At 48.2% G+C, this 15385-nt stretch overlaps 1 protein-coding gene and 1 long non-coding RNA gene across 2 annotated transcripts in view; one reads left to right on the forward strand and one right to left on the reverse strand.

Annotated features, from left to right (window-relative positions):
* LOC117308548 (uncharacterized) lies at nucleotides 1-9759 on the reverse strand. The gene is made up of 2 exons (XR_004522626.2): nucleotides 8174-9759; nucleotides 1-6953 (listed from the first exon to the last, which is right to left on the reverse strand). It is a non-coding gene; the product is annotated as an uncharacterized lncRNA (long non-coding RNA).
* The window catches only part of ITPRIP (inositol 1,4,5-trisphosphate receptor interacting protein), a 24925-nt gene continuing 15770 nt past the window's right edge, over nucleotides 6231-15385 (forward strand). The window contains exon 1 of the mRNA XM_019939952.3: nucleotides 6231-6897. The gene's annotated coding sequence lies outside the window, so the exon portion shown is untranslated. The remainder of the gene's footprint in view (nucleotides 6898-15385) is intronic.

Consider the following 15385-nt stretch of genomic DNA (forward strand, 5'->3'; position numbering starts at 1 on the left):
TAAGTGAATAAATAGAATTTTTAATAGTCACGTTAAGAGAGGGAATTGTAGGCACACACACACAAAAAATCAAAGCACAAATCCTTTCGATGATGGGCCAATGCTCTTGTTTCTATTGAGTTCTATTTGCTGAAAACACCATATTGTCAAATACCTCTAGTCTTTACATATGCTGGTGCCTTGTCTGGAATATCCTATATCTCCTTTGTCCAGTGAGCTTTTTTAAGACTCAACTCAATGTCACCTCCTCCAGGAAGTCTTCCCCTGTTTGGCACACCTTCTCTGTATTACTAGACAATCTGAGCATCCCTCTACCAATGCGCTGTGTTATAATCATGTGTTTATTTCTATGTCTCCCCCACCAGACTGGAAAGACCACTCTTTTCTTTAATACATCTATGGTGCTGAACCATAAGAGACACTCAAAACAGGAAGTTTGGTAAAGGAAGGGAGGAAGGAAAATGGAAAGAAAGAAGGAAGGAAGGAAGAGAGGGAGGGAGGAAGGAAGGAAAAATACAATTAGTTTATGCACTCAGGCACACAGCAATTACTCTTGGGATTGATTAGTGACTAGCTAAAAGCTGTTGGAACACAAACATTTAAGATTCTAAGGTAGTTAAATGAAATCATCTCCAAGTATACACTAGGTCCTCAAACAGAAGTATTAAGTATTACTATAAAATGCATGTATCTCATTTCTCTTTCCATCTTTGATGCAAGTGCCAAAGAACCAAGTCTTTTTTTTTTTACCCACAGGGTTGCGTGCACAGTAGGTACTCAATAAAAATTACGATTTGCTTCTCATAACAGCGAAGATAAGCATCTGTAAAGTGAAACTCTTTGCTATCTTAAAGGAATAAACTCTTTTCTACCCTGTAGATAGGTTGCTTTATTTCCATATCTGCTGCCAGGTCTACCGAAAAACAAAAAAGTTATTTTTGTTATAATTTGTTATTTTCAATAAGAAAAAAATGTCTGCTGAGCATCTACTGTGAACAGGTGTTCTCTGAGGCAATGCAAAGGAGGCAAAAAGCCTCGAAGCCTCCCCCTCCAAGCCCGCCAAACAAGCTTGAAACCCAGTTTAAGATAAACGGGACAATTCAAACATCCAGGATGGTAGAGACCAGCCTAAAATACCATTGTATTTTAGAATCTAGCACCGTAATATGCAAACTATTTCTATAAAGGACCAGATTAAGAGACATTTTGGGCTTCACAGGCCACACAGTCTCTGTAGCAGCTATTTGACTCTGCCATAAGCACAAAGCAGCCACATAAATGAATGGGCTTGGTTGTGATCCAAGGAAACCTTATTTACAGAAACAGGTGGCGCTCTGGAGTTGGCCTGCCAGCCAGAGTTGCCAACTCCTGATTTAGCACAATGCCTGGCATATAGTAGGTGCTCATATATTGAATGAATGAATGAGTGAATGAACAAATGAAGGAATGAAGATTTTCCTAAGGTAATGGCATAGTGATTTGTCTTAAAGCCCCCTGTGTACCATCATTAGACATTAAGTACAAGGAGAGAAATGAATACCTCCTGAACAGAAATAAGCTTGATAGGAATTATCTAACAGTCTTTCCCACTCTCCAAGTAGTGTGTGTGGATGGAAACTTAGCAAGTACAAACCACTAACAGCGTTCATAACAGAGATGTGAACTAGAAGAGTAGTTTAAAGAAGAATATTTTTCAAATTGTGGATCATGACTCATGAGTAAGTTGTGGCCTGCGTTTTGTTTTCAAAAAAGGATAAGAGATGCAAAGAGAAAAAGAAGAGGGAATACGCCAAGGTCTATCACATGTAGTAAGCATAAGGATTGTTTCTAAGGAAACTGTCTTTCACTTACAATGTACTGGTATGTGAGAGTATATTGGGTTCTGGGGTAAAACGTATTTTCAAAAAAGTTTGAAAAATGTTCTAACTATTATAATCTCATTGTTGGGGAAATTCAATGTATTTGTACATTTAAAGGGGATTTACTTCAACATAGCATAGTAGTTGAAGGCAAGATTCTGGAGCCAAAGTTCCTGGTTCAAATCCTGACTCTGCCGCTTATTAGCTGTGTGACCTTGGGCAAGTTACTTCACCTCTCTGGGCCTCAGTTTCTTTACCTGTTAAATGGGAATGCTAATGATCCTATTACATGGGGTTATTATGAGAATTAAACAAATTGTTATATGTAAAGCGCTTAGAGCAATACCTAACACGTAGTACAGGTTTTAGCTATTATTATGCTGTCACTAACCAATAATGTGAACTTGAGTATGTGACCTAACTTCTGTGGGTTTCATTTTTGTTGGTAAAAAGTCTCCAAAGGCCCTGCTGGCACCAACATTCCAAGAAGGGGTGGGAGGTGGTTTCCCTACACAAACCTGGAGGAAAGAAATAGCCAAATGCAAATCATCCATCCTGTAAAATGGACACCTTTGAGGTCTCAGCAAAGCAGCCTGTTCCAAAGAAAAAACCCCATAAGCCAACTTGTTATTATCTCTCTAAATTGCATGCAAAGGTGAATTCAGGATGGTGAGGGATTGACCAAATTAAGGAAAATGCTCTTTTTTTCCATCCATCAGACCCTTCATGGCCAGCATTGGCTTCCTGTCTCTCCCATTGCCATGTATTTTATTCCATATACTGGGATAACCACAGCTGGGGTGAGCAGGAAATCTGTCCCCATGTTTGTTTGGTTTTTTTGTTTCCAACATTCCTGGCTGTGAAGTACAGTGTGAGGCTGTCCCGCAGTTGGTCCGGCGTTGGTCACAAGTCACCTTTCACTGTGGAATTTGAAGTCACGTCTAGCACCAAAGATCATGAAAAAAAATTCCATTTACTTTCACACACACACACACACACACACACACACACACACACACACACACAAGAAGCCAACAGAAAAATAGGTGAAGTTATTACTGATTATTTACAAATAAATAAAAATGGTCAGTAATAATGTTCTGTTCAGCCTCATTTGTATTGATAATTAAAGAAATGCACATCAAGACATTGAGATATCTTTTTTCACCTATAAAAGAAGCAAACTAATTAAAGTTAGGAAATAGCCAATGCAGAAAAGGATGTGGGGAAATAAACATTCTCATGCACTTATGAGAGTCTAAATTGGTGAAACTTCTCTGGAGGACAATTTTGCCATAAATAGCAAAAGAGTAAATGTGCATAACCTTTGACCAGCCCTGAAACTATGAAGGCATTGAACTAAAGCAGCCTATATATAGACTTCTCCTCGGAGGAAAATAAAGTCCTATTTGTTTAATTTCTTGTAGGCTTAGACACACATAAAATTATAGTCAGGTATTCTATTCCTTGCAACCTAACACATTCCTGATTGATAAATCTGAAAAGAAGGGGGGTGGGGGTAAAAGAGGACATTCTTATCTTGCACTAATTTTAACATGAAGCCTTCTAGTATTTTCCTATTGAGCATGATATTGGCTTTGGAACTGAATTTCACTCTTCACTTTGATCATACTACAGAAGTGTTGATCTATATTTGTATGATGAATTTTTTCTAATAGCTCTAATCTATGGTGATGATATCTCAGTTTTTCTTTTTTGATCTATTTGTGATGTAATATTCTTCTGATGTGCTACTGAGATTCTGTGTCAATATTTTATTTAGGATTGCGAAAACTGTATTCATAAATGAGATTAGTGTGTTACTTTGTTTTCCCCTTTTTAATGAGTTATTTTTATTGTATTTTTGACTGATATATTACTACTGACTTAAGAAAAAAAAGAATTCCACCCATTGAGGGTTTTTTAAATGTAAATCACTAAACTTTTTATTTCTACATATTGTATTCGTACTTTTTCAAATTTGCCTATTTTTTCATAGTGCTATGTTCTATCATTCTGTCTCTGTAATTATGTTGAAGGTAACTATTTTACAGTCTTTTTCAAATTGTTCTACTGCCTCAAGTTCTTAAGGGGCTAATCTCCTGTTTATCACTGATCCAGTCCCGCATGTGGTTCATTGCCTAGTTGGGTTTTTAATTCTTATTATAAACTCATCTCCAATGGAATTTGTTTTATCTGTTAGAGATCAGAAAAAACAACTGTGCTTTGCATCTACTTCTGACAGGACTGAGGGGATTCCTCACTTTGGAACCAGCTTTTATATTCTTTCTTGACTTCAGGATGGGTAATATAGATTGGGACCTCACACCTAAGCATGACAGAGGCAGACTAGTGGTTTCGGTTCCTACAGCACACATTTTTTAATTCATTCAGAGCCCCCAGACAAACCACAGACTTCCTTGCTGTGGCACTCCTAAGATCCTTCCCAGGGTGTCGGCTTTAGGCAGGGGTCTCAAGTTCAGATCTCTGCTTTTCTAGAATACAGGGCTTGAGTTGGTACCAACCCCAGTCCTCAGCCATTTGTGTTTATATTCATGTCAAATACCCCTATTTGTCTTTGAGTTCCTTCTTCCTGTCTCACACCTAGCTATCCCCCTTTCTTTCTTTCAATTGTTGATTTTTTTTTCAGCATTTTTGTGTTCAGCAGAGGTTCCCTGAATTCCCTTCATGTTCCCAGAAGTTGAATCTTTGTACTTTCCTATCTTTTAAAAACCATTTCTAGGGCTTCCCTGGTGGCACAGTGGTTGAGAGTTCGCCTGCCGATGCAGGGGACATGGGTTCGTACCCTGGTCTGGGAAGATCCCACGTGCCACGGAGCGGCTGGGCCCGTGAGCCATGGCTGCTGAGCCTGTGCGTCTGGAGCCTGTGCTCCGCAACGGGAGAGGCCACAACAGTGAGAGGCCTGCGTACCGCAAAAACAAAACAAAACAAAACAAAAACAAACAAACAAAAAAAACCCTTTCTAGAATAAGCACAGGGTGCTGGAAACTACATGGCAGGTGGGGGGGGTGTGTGTCTAAATCAGGAGTGCGGGTTCAAGGAAGACTTCCTAGAGGAGAAATCACCTGTTCAGCAGACCTTAAGACTGAGCACACATTAGCCAGGCAAAGAAAATGTGTGTGCATCAGGGGTGACAGGTTGGATGAAGAGGTGGGGTGAAGGCTGCAGGCAGGAAGATAGAGCCCATGTGAACATTCAAGGGGGGAAAACAAACCTCATATCACATTCTGAGAAGCACAAGTTCCAAGAACTACAAGAAGTTTGGTGTGGAAAATGGAACGAGATACGCGCTTGAGGAGATAAGTAAGGGCCAGTTCATGAATGACCATGGGCCTGGTTAGGACAGTGGACCTTGTGCTGAGAACAGAGTGGAGCTGAAGCTGACCATCAGGTCATGGAGAGTGAAATCACCAGGTTTGAAAGAAAAACAAAAGTAATAGATGTTGCTTGTATAAGCAAATATACACAGCCAGTTAGAAAATGCTAAAACAACTTTGCACACGGGACAATCCCAGAGGGCATTCAAGCACGAACCTTGGCGTTCCACCATGCATAACCCTGACTTCTTACCCCAAGGAGTACAAGGCATGCTAGTGGTGCTCAGTCCAGGGTCCCCACATCCCAGGTATTTCCCCCACCTGCTTTGGGGTAGGTGGGTGAATACCCCACCTATCCAACTAGCAGACGTTTTGGAAATACATCGCCCTTTCAAGAATGTTTGCCCAGATCACCCTATTCCCCACCCCTCCCCACCAGCCCCCAAAACTCTGCCATAACTGTCCCTGATGTAAGGAAAGAGCTGTGCGCAGCTGCAGAAGCTTGAAAACAAGAGTAACCTGGGCCAAGGGCCAGGGGGTCTATTTTTAGAACTTGTTCTCATTGCCTGTTTATCTTTCAGACCCAGCCTAATGTCTTCCAGGCGACTGTTAAAGCTATTTGGCTGGCTTGCCGAGGAGAGGAAGAAGGTGATCTAAAACCAAACTGCAGTGGCAATGGTGATACTCATTCGGACAGTGTGTTCTCGTAATTGCCCCCAATGTACCCTCAATGCCGTTTGATTCCCGCTAGGTAGGATTTATTCAAGCCCTTCCCAGCCACTTTTACTGGCTGTGGAATTTGGCCAGGTCACAAAGAGAAGATAATAGGTTATGGATTTCATAACCCATCAAGTATGACCAGGGTGCTGCTGTCCCTCCTGGCCTTGTTCCTCGGGTCTAAAATAGGGGTCTAACATCCCAACTGTAAACAGGCTTCAGACAGTAAAGCGCCCTCTACAGATAAAAGCATTTAGTCATGACTCTCCTTTGTGCCTGGTTACTAAGGAAAAGACAAAGATGCATTCATTTATCATAGCATTTGGTGAGTTATTTTAATCCACTCAAGCGGCAAAAGAGAAAAGGGCCGGCGTTGTGTCTCGATTTATATTTCCCTCCAGAGAACAAAATAGGTGGCCCCTGGAATTCCACAGCTTGTAAAACGCGCCGCGGAAAACGCTTGTAGGCGTGCTGGAACTTAACCCCTTCCTTTCCGCCGGCCCAGAACGAATTTTAAGGGCGCCTTCCCCCGACTCCCTGTCCATTCGCCCTAGATTACTCCAGTAGCCAGATTCCGTCTCGCCCGATCACCCTCCAGTTCTGCTGTCCCCTCTGCAGTTTCTGGGGTGGTCGATGGGCAGACCTCTGCGGCGGACCCTGGGTCCAGCCCCTCCTAACCCTCATGGTCCACCTTAAGGAGCCTCCGCGGTCGGGAGTAGAGGCGGGTGTTTTGTTCTTATAAGGAGGAAAAGTTTCTTTGACATCCAGGAAATGAGTAAGTCTGAAGCCCTTTAGAGCCTGTTGATGGGGGCCAGAAGGCGGGAGCCGGCCGGGGTATCGCCGTCCCCGTCCCTCTAATTACCGGGCCGGACGCTCAGCCGCAGCCGCCGCCAGACAGCGGATTCGGGGCTCCCGGGACCCGCGAACGCAGCCGGGTCTCGCGCGGTCTCTCCGGAGCCGGAAAGCGGGGACCAAAGCTGAACGTAAGTATTGGGCCCGCGGCCGCGAGGCTCTGCGTCTTCCCTGGGCATCTCGAGTGCTGGAAGGAAGAAGAGGGACCAGGCGGAGCTGCGCCGGAGATGGAGGAGGATTGGAGCGGCGTTCCCGCCCGGCCCTCCCAGGTCTGGGCTGACTTGGGGAACCCGGTTACGAGCAAAAGAGGGGATGCTGTCCTCTCCCTCCTCGCGCCGCGCGGGGTCCTGCGTCCCAGCCTCTCCGCTCGGGCCTCTCCCGGGCCGCGGAGACCCCAGTGGGCGCTTCGTCGCAGCCCCGCGCGGCTGGCAGCTCCTCCTTCGCGCGCACCGAGCCGCGGTGCCGGAAGCGGGACCAAGTTGCTGTGTCTACCGCCCCGAAGATCCGTTACTTTCGACCTTGCGAGCAGAGTGCTAGAGCTGAAAGAGTGGTCGAGTCGTCCTGCTCCTTCGCTCCCTTCCCTCCTTCCTTCCCTTCCTGGAAGAGTAGGTGTGAAGCCTGTTTTTTCTCGGTTTAACGTAGTGAAGCTATGAGGTTGCTGGAGCCGATTAAAGCCCCCGCCGCTTCCTCTTTCGGGCCTATTAGTGGAAGAGACCCCACGCCGTGCAGAACTTTCTCTTGGTGCTGCAGCTAGTCTGCCACCTGACCTCTGATAGCATCCCCAGACCCCTTCCCAGAGTTTCCAACTTCCTGGCTGCCGGGTGGAGGGACTCAGACTCCCCAGGGCTGGGCTCCCCATTCAAAATGCTCTTTCTCTTTAAAAACAAAAATGCTGCCTCCCAGGAAGGGAAAATATTTTACTGAACCTCTCAGGGACCACGCTTTGCCTTTTGCTCCTCTGACTGGCTTGAGCACCACCCCTCCCTCCCTTCCCCCCCCCCAAAAAAAACTAGAAGAGTACCAGCCACTGGCAGATCCTGGACCCTATCCTTTTGGATCTAAATCGGTTTCAGAGTCCTGTTCTTTTTTTCTTTGTTCCTCTTTTGGGTTTGACCCAGGGCCCTTCCCTTTTACAAACCAGTTCTACCCCGGAGAGGCTGCCAGGTAAAGTACATCTGTGCTGGATGCAGTCACAGGTCCAAGTCAGCCTGGACAATGGCCTGGTAGACAGGTAGAATAGCTGCCGTTCATCTCTTATTAATAACGCAATAGGCTGTGCATTTGAATCCTCATTCCAGCCTCCGTGCCTAAGTGGCTTTCATTGTTTGCTAATTCCCTGTGTGTGCTGCTCTCGGCCATCCTCCCTCATATTTTCCACTGTGGGTACCATAAAGTGGTTAGACTTACTCTCCACTGGAAAGGCTTTTGTCCAAGCGCCATCCTCTAGCTCCGCAATCTTCAAAGATGCAGCAGTTTCAAGCTCCAGCTTTCGGGTGGCAAAGGATCTGAACTTTTATCCTCATGCCATCAGCCCAGAAGTTGTCACCTTACCAAGAACGCCTCCTGGCTCCTGCAGTGCCCATGAGGGAAAGGAAGATGAGGGTGTGTGGGTGAATTTTTTATCTGAGGGCAAGAAAGGGGAGGAACTTCTGGTAGAGACCTCTGGCAAAATTGCCCACCTGAGAAGGTATCATCTGGGAGGAACCTGGTTTTGTATTTTTTCCTTCTTGGACCCCCTGGGGTCAATAAAGAGAAAGAAAATGGGGGATTCTGACTGAGGGAAAGGGTGCACATCTGGGTGGGGGTCTGGAGTGCACAGCCCTGTTGTCACTTGTCCGCAGGAGAGAGGATGGAATGCCATGGAGGGTCTGGAAGGTGCTTCTTGTGAGGGAGAAGGGAATGAACTGGCAATATTTCCCCCAGGTTTGAGAAGCCTAGGGGGACTGGGCTCTGGCCTTCAGGAATCTCCAACATTGTCCCTTGAGAAGAGGAGACTTGCTCTTTCTGGCCTCAGAGACTCACTGGGTGGGAGAAGCAGGAGGCAGATCTTATTTACTTAGAAGTAAGGGGGAACTTGCCGACAACTAGAGCTCCTCAGTAGGTAAAGCGCTGCCATCACTGTCAGCAGACAGGTGGCCATCAACAATTACGAAGAAGGTGCCTTCAGAGTCCAAGACGCTGTGGCTCCATGTTTGGGGTGCAGAGTCCCCTCAATAGGAGGGCAGCCCCTGGGGGATCCTGGGGAAGGCTTCACCCCCCCGAGCATCCTAAGGGAGGGGCAAGTGCTCCAGGTGTGCTGGGCACCTGAGGAGCAGAACCGTACTTGTGGCTGGGGCTAATCTTGTCTTGCTGCGGAGGGGGACATAGCTGTGAGAGTGCCGAGAGCTGATAATAACCTCCAAGGCTGCTGCAAGCCTGCTCCGTCCTTTGCATGAATTAGAATAAGGTGCTTCCTCTTGGCAAGAGGATGGCACCCTGGTGCCATTTAGAAAAAGGGGCCTCATCTGGGTGCACAGAGCCAAGGCACATAGCTGGGCAAGCAGCACGCGAGCTGGGTTCATCCTCACCACCCCGCAGCCGGGTGTTCTTGAGCAGTGTACCACCCATACAACTGTACACAGCAGCCCTGATAACCAACAATTAGTGAGGGCTTAACATTTGCCAGGCTTTTTTTTTTCCAAAACCACTTTGTCTGTCTTAACTCATTTAATCTTCTCAGTAGCCCAGTGACATAGGTATTGGTATCCCCATTTTATAGTCAAGGAAACTAAGGCACAGAGAAGTAAAGTATTCAGAATGTTCCAGTCACTGAGCATTCATGGAGCAAGAAGCAGGTTAAGCTTCAAAAGCTAGTTTGGTTGGGGGGCCCTCATGAAAAAGAGAGAAGGGCGGTTGCTCTTTTTCTTTGTCAAAGGAAGTAGTACCTGCTCTCAGCTCAGATGGAAAAAGACCTGTAAAACTCCCCTGGCAGCCAAAAGAAAGGAAAGAAAGAGGCAGGCCTGGCCTCGGGGGCTGATGGAGTGGCCTGGCCCAAGCCTCAGATGGCTTTCCTTCTTAATCGCTAGGCAGTATGAGGTCGCAAATCCAGTTTGGGGCCTGGCATGAGGGTGATGAGTAAGTGCTGCCTGGGTGTGGTGCAGAGGAAAGGCACCACGCAGGTCCCCTGAGCTAGGCAGAGAACGCCTGTCGGAGTGGACGATGGGAGAAGTATCTGAACACGCTGTCCTGACACTTCCAAGCCCCACAGGCCCCATCCCTGTCCAGTACCGTTCACGTGCAAATGCCCTTCCCAGGCTCGTCCAGGAAGACTTTCCAAAACTCCATTTCACAGCTCCATATATATGGTCATTTATTTTTCACACTATACATTTCAGCACTTAATTAGGTGCAACAGAGGGTTTTACTACGTACTGTCTATATTTTAAACAAAATAGCCTTCTCAACTAATGGGAAAGTCACGATGTCTCCTGGAAAGGGTCGGCTGGTGCCTAGCTGATTTCCCAGAAGGGTGGTGTTTACCTGCAGTCATGTCACCTGTCCCAGAATCTGGCTCTTAGCTGTGCCCTCTAGAAACCCCATCTCCACAGTTTTCAGAACGGTTTGGACTTGGGCTGCTGAGTCATCTCAAGAGAGCTCCCCAAAGTGAGTGTACAAATAAAATTGCTAGTGTATTAACTTGCAAGGAGACTTTGTGACTATCGTGCAGCCTGAGTGATACCTGCTTCTTGCGTCCTGGGCAAGGCACATGGGAAACCAAAGATCAGAAGGCAGCTTCTGCTTGGCAAAGCTGGATTCAGATCAGGGGAGGGAGAGGGCAGGGGGAGTGATGGTCCAATAGCATGGGCTCTGTTCACTTCTGTGGTTCCCTCACCAGTGGAGAGATACCTGTCAGGTAGACTAGCACTCCTGTATGCTATGTGTATCTCCTTGGCCAGTCCCTCAAAGGCAGTGTACCGGTAGGATTTCTCCCTGTCCTCTTTCATAATTTAGCAGTTTTTATTTTATTTACTTATTTCATTTAGTGCTTTCTAAGCATTAGCTCCCGACTACACTGAGTTGCTTTTGCATAAGTTAAATAACTACTATAAAATTTCAGGGTTGTAGGTTCAGGCCACAGGGGCAAATGCTGCACGCATTTCAAATCAAGGGGGTGGTCAGGTGACCTGGATGGGTCAACAGGAAGTCAAGCAGAGCAAAGAAACATGGTCCCCAGTCAACACGGATGCTCCAGGGCTGGCCACTTACTGCAGCCCCCGTGTGGGCATGGGCGTGGTGAAGCAGTCCTGAGTGCTTTGCTTTGGCTGCCTTAGCCACCTGGCCTGCCCGGCTGGCCTCTCTGGATTTAAAGGGCTCTCCTTGGTCTCTGTCCAGGCCCCCTCATGGCTCATCTTTAGAAAGCCACCGCCTCCAGGTGCCGCAGAGCCAAGGAGGTAGGACTCACATGGGCTTTGGAGTAGGGAAGGCTTGGGTTCAGTCCTGGCTCCACTGCTCAGGAGTTGGGCGTTCTCAGCAGTTGGGCAAGTGTGTTGACTACTCCAAGCCTCAGCTCTGTCACGGGTAAAATGTGGATAACCCCTCATAGGGCCTGCTTATGAAACACTGAGCACAGTGCCTGGTGCAGACCAGTATCTGGCTAGTATGAGCTTTTAAAGACAGTAGAGGTCAATGGAGGATCTACATTCTCTGCCAGATTGGGACCCTCACTCCCCCCATTAGTGCCACTGCTCCTTCCTCGGAGGTCTGGGCAAACGGCAAGGCCACAGGGACCCAGATTATCCCAGATGGTGAGAAGGAGATCGTTGGTGCCCTTGCGTGGGGTTCATTAAGAGCTGAGGATAATGCTGCCCATCCCGACCTTTTGACTGACACTTGAAGAGGGAAAGTCAGGTTTGAGGCACGGCCTAAACAGGCATCCAGAGGGGAGAGAAAGGGGAGAACGTTTTCTGGGACAAGAAGAGCATCAGTTGGTTGTGCCCGAGAGGTGTATAGGATCCTCCCGAGCAGTTTGGGACCTGTGACGTTTTCCTGTAGATAGCGCATCCCCCTCCACCCACATGGCCTACCCCATGACGTCAGCCATGACGTCAGCAGAATGGAACACCACACAGGTGATGTCGCTGTTGCCCAAGGCAACACCTCCACCTTAAGTCAGGCCGGGGGGGTGGGGAACAGGAACCACCCAACTGTAAGGCACGTTGATGAGGGAAGGAGCTCAGAAGGCATTACATCCACAGGTATGTTTCTTAGAGGATGGGCCAGGGGAAGAGGGCGGGGCTGCAGGCCACAGGTCTGGGCTATGAGCCAGTTGGTGGAAGGCCTTGGATTTGCCCCGAGGGAGCACAGCACCGCTGTCAGCATGCTATCTTGTTTAGTTCTCTGAACTGCAACTGGGGCAAAAGCATGACTCCTAAGGGGCTTCTGGTGGCTTCCATGGCTCTGGGTCTCCCTTCTACAGCCTGAATCAATCCGTGAAGGGTGTAGGGCAAGAGCGGGCCAGAGCAGTGATGGGGAGATCAGAGAAGTGCTTTCCCTTCTTCACCAACCCCCGCTCCCCCAAAGGAAAGTGAGAAACAAGGCTGCCCACGTCCTTCCTGTGGGGGCTGACTTAAGAGAGAACCTTCATTCATTGATGGAGCGAGTATGTACTTATTGTGCACCTACGATGTGCCAGGGCCCTTGCTGGGGCTCCTGTGGCCTCAGAGCTTGCGGATCAAATGCACTCAGAGGAGGAATGTCCGGAATCCACTGCCCCAGGCATAGGTACCAGCTGGAAATAGAAGCAAAGTCTCAGAGTTCACCTCTCACCCAGCTCTGGCATTCCCTATGGGATTCTAGGTGGGCTAAATGAGAACTGTGGAATCCCTTCCTCCCCAGCAGTTTATGCAGGAATTTGAGGGTGTCTGAGATGTACCAGAGATTTGGTGAGTGGTGTTAGAGAGGACAGCCGTTTTCACAGTGTCCTGCCTAAGGACAGAATCCCACAAAGTCTGAGTGTCAAAGGTGAGAAGACAACAGGCAGACCACCAACCCCAGGTCCCCTCCTGCTCTGTGATATTGACAGACAGGGCTCAGTTTCCCTGTCTGTTTAATGGGGACAGTAATGGCCAGTACCAGGTCATATTCAGAGCACTTTGAGATCCTCTGATGGAAGTCCCAAGAAAAAAATTCAAAGCCCACAACGTTTAACTGGCTCACTTCCAGGTGAATAACACAGTGGGGCACTCTGCTGCCCAGGAGGAGGGGCTCCGCTTGAAGCCCAACTGGACTTTCTCCCTCCAGGTTATTTTCCTGCAGCAGATGCAGGAGAGTCTCCTACCAACCTGCATCAAACCAAAGGGAGGGCGTTATCATTTTGGCCCCGCTGGTTGGTGCAAAGCCACGTGCTCCTAACTGTTCTCCTGGGAACCTGTTTCAATAGCCTTCTTAGTAGCAGTCAGGGGACCTGCCTGGAGTTCATGAAAAGGTCCTTTGTTTGCTGAGACTTTGTTTCAGAGTCACTGAGGAGGCAGGCATGCCTGGGCTGGAGGGGAAGAGAGTGGGGGTGCCTGGGTCCCACCCCCGTGTGCTGCCCTGGAGGCCCCCATGCATCCATGCCTCTTCCTCCTGATGCCTCACCCCCAAACCCACCACCCAGGGTTAGAAGAGACCTCACTCCTTTTTCCTAATCCATTGCAGAGGAGGCTTCCCCAGGAAAAGCCATCTCCAATATCCCAGGCCACACTCCCAGAATCTCTGGGTGGAAGGAACGTCATAGGTTCATTAAGTCTGACTCCCTGCTTCATGCCCATATTTCACCTAAATTGTCACCTGCTTTTCCCTAAACAGTGCAGGGAAGGAAAGCCCACAGGTGCATGACTGATGTTTCACGGGTCACTGAGCAACATGGTGTCATGGGAAGATCGGAGGCTTGAAAGTTGGGCAGTCCTGGGTTCAGATCCTGGCTCTGTGATGTTGAGTGGATGGCCTCCCCTCTCTGTGCCTCAGTTTCCTTATGAGGATAGTGACTCCTTCAGAGGTTTATTGTGAGGATGATATAGCAATGTAAAGCATTTTGCACAATGTTTAAATCTCAATAAATGTAGTGCATTGGTTGCTATTTACTAAACCTTCCCCTGGGTGTCAGGGCCATGCGGCTCGTCTGGTATTCTCCAGAAAGGGGGAGTTGATCGTCACTCTACCAAGGGTTGCTCCTCTGCTTCTTCTCTCACCTGCTTTGCATCAAACCCTGTCATTCTCCATTTATCGTCCATTTCTACAAGGGTCTCAAGCGAGGATGTGGGTGTCAAGGAGAGACGCAGCTGGGGGTCAGATAACTTGTGTCAGAGTTCATTCCTGGGTCATTATCATGGTCAGCGCTGGTGGTGAATCAGTCAGCCTGCAATTAGCTGAAGGCTGTCTAGAGCTAAAGCGGCTGTGGTCTGTCTCCAGGGGTGTGTCTGGGTTTTTGCTCACATTTCCCGAGTCATTTACCACTGTTAGTGCTTTGCTTTGCTTTTCTAACGGCAGGGTGCCTCCCAGAAAAAAAACTTAGAAGTTACTTCATCCAGGTTGCCCTGATCCATTCCCATCTCAAATTCCTGCTCCTGGGAGTAAAGGCAGTGAGGTTCTTTTCCCAGTCCTGACTTCATTCATTCATTCAGCAAGCAAGCATCCATGGAGCGCCTGCACCTTTAATGCCAGCCAGCAGAGACCAACACTGGTTTCTCCTTCTACGTGCAGTAGAGGAGCTTTCAGTGTAGCTGCCAGATGGGCAGGAGGGAGCTGTGAACTTCCCAGGTGCCAAACTTCCTGCTCTCCCTCTGTGGCAGCCCCTGGGGGCCTTTAGAAGAAAACGGGGAGGTAGAGGAGACAACTTCACCCTGTCCCCAGGCTTCTGGAGTTGCTGCAGGGATACAGGCCACCCTCCTCTGCCCAGAGGAGTCCCTAAGATGCACCCGGCAGGATTTAACAAATCAAAATGGAGACCTGGCCTTGTCACCAATACCAATGGCAATAACAATGTCCTTTCCAGAGCACGACCATGTGACTGCCATGCCATGAAGTAGGTGCTATTGTCACAGCAAGTGGGAGAACCAGGATTCAATTCTGGGCCTCTGATTCCAGAGTTTGGCCCCTTTGCTGCTAAGCCTCTACGAAGTGTTAGGCTCTTCTGGGCTGAAGAGCTTTGAGCTATTTCATTCTGGGCGGCCTTGGGAGGGGAGTATAATATGTCCAGGTGAACTCAGCAGTATCGGTGGCTGCTTGCACCCTACACCAGCCTGACCTGTGTGTTGGTTCTGGGACACCTACTGTGTGCCATGTGCAGCCTCGAGCAGAAGCCAGGACAGAGCATGGGCATCCTCACAACCTCATCATCACTCCATCCCTGTGGCTGGAAAACCATGTGGTTGTAGGTCGTTGTTTTGTGTAATTCACAGGGCGGGTGACTGTGTTCATAGATGATTCTGGGGGTCATTTTTCTAACAGTTCCTGGCCTTACAGCCTAGGCCCCCAGCTTCCCCTGGTGGAAGAGAACTGGTTTGCTCTGACAACTGATGCAGCTCTGGTGAGGGAGGACAGGCCGACTGCCTGCTTTGTTTTCAGCCCAGGTCCCTGCAGCAGAGAGCACAGCCAAGAGGC

Source organism: Tursiops truncatus, chromosome 16, assembly GCF_011762595.2.
Source record: "Tursiops truncatus isolate mTurTru1 chromosome 16, mTurTru1.mat.Y, whole genome shotgun sequence".
Classification (NCBI taxonomy): Eukaryota; Metazoa; Chordata; class Mammalia; order Artiodactyla; family Delphinidae; genus Tursiops; species Tursiops truncatus.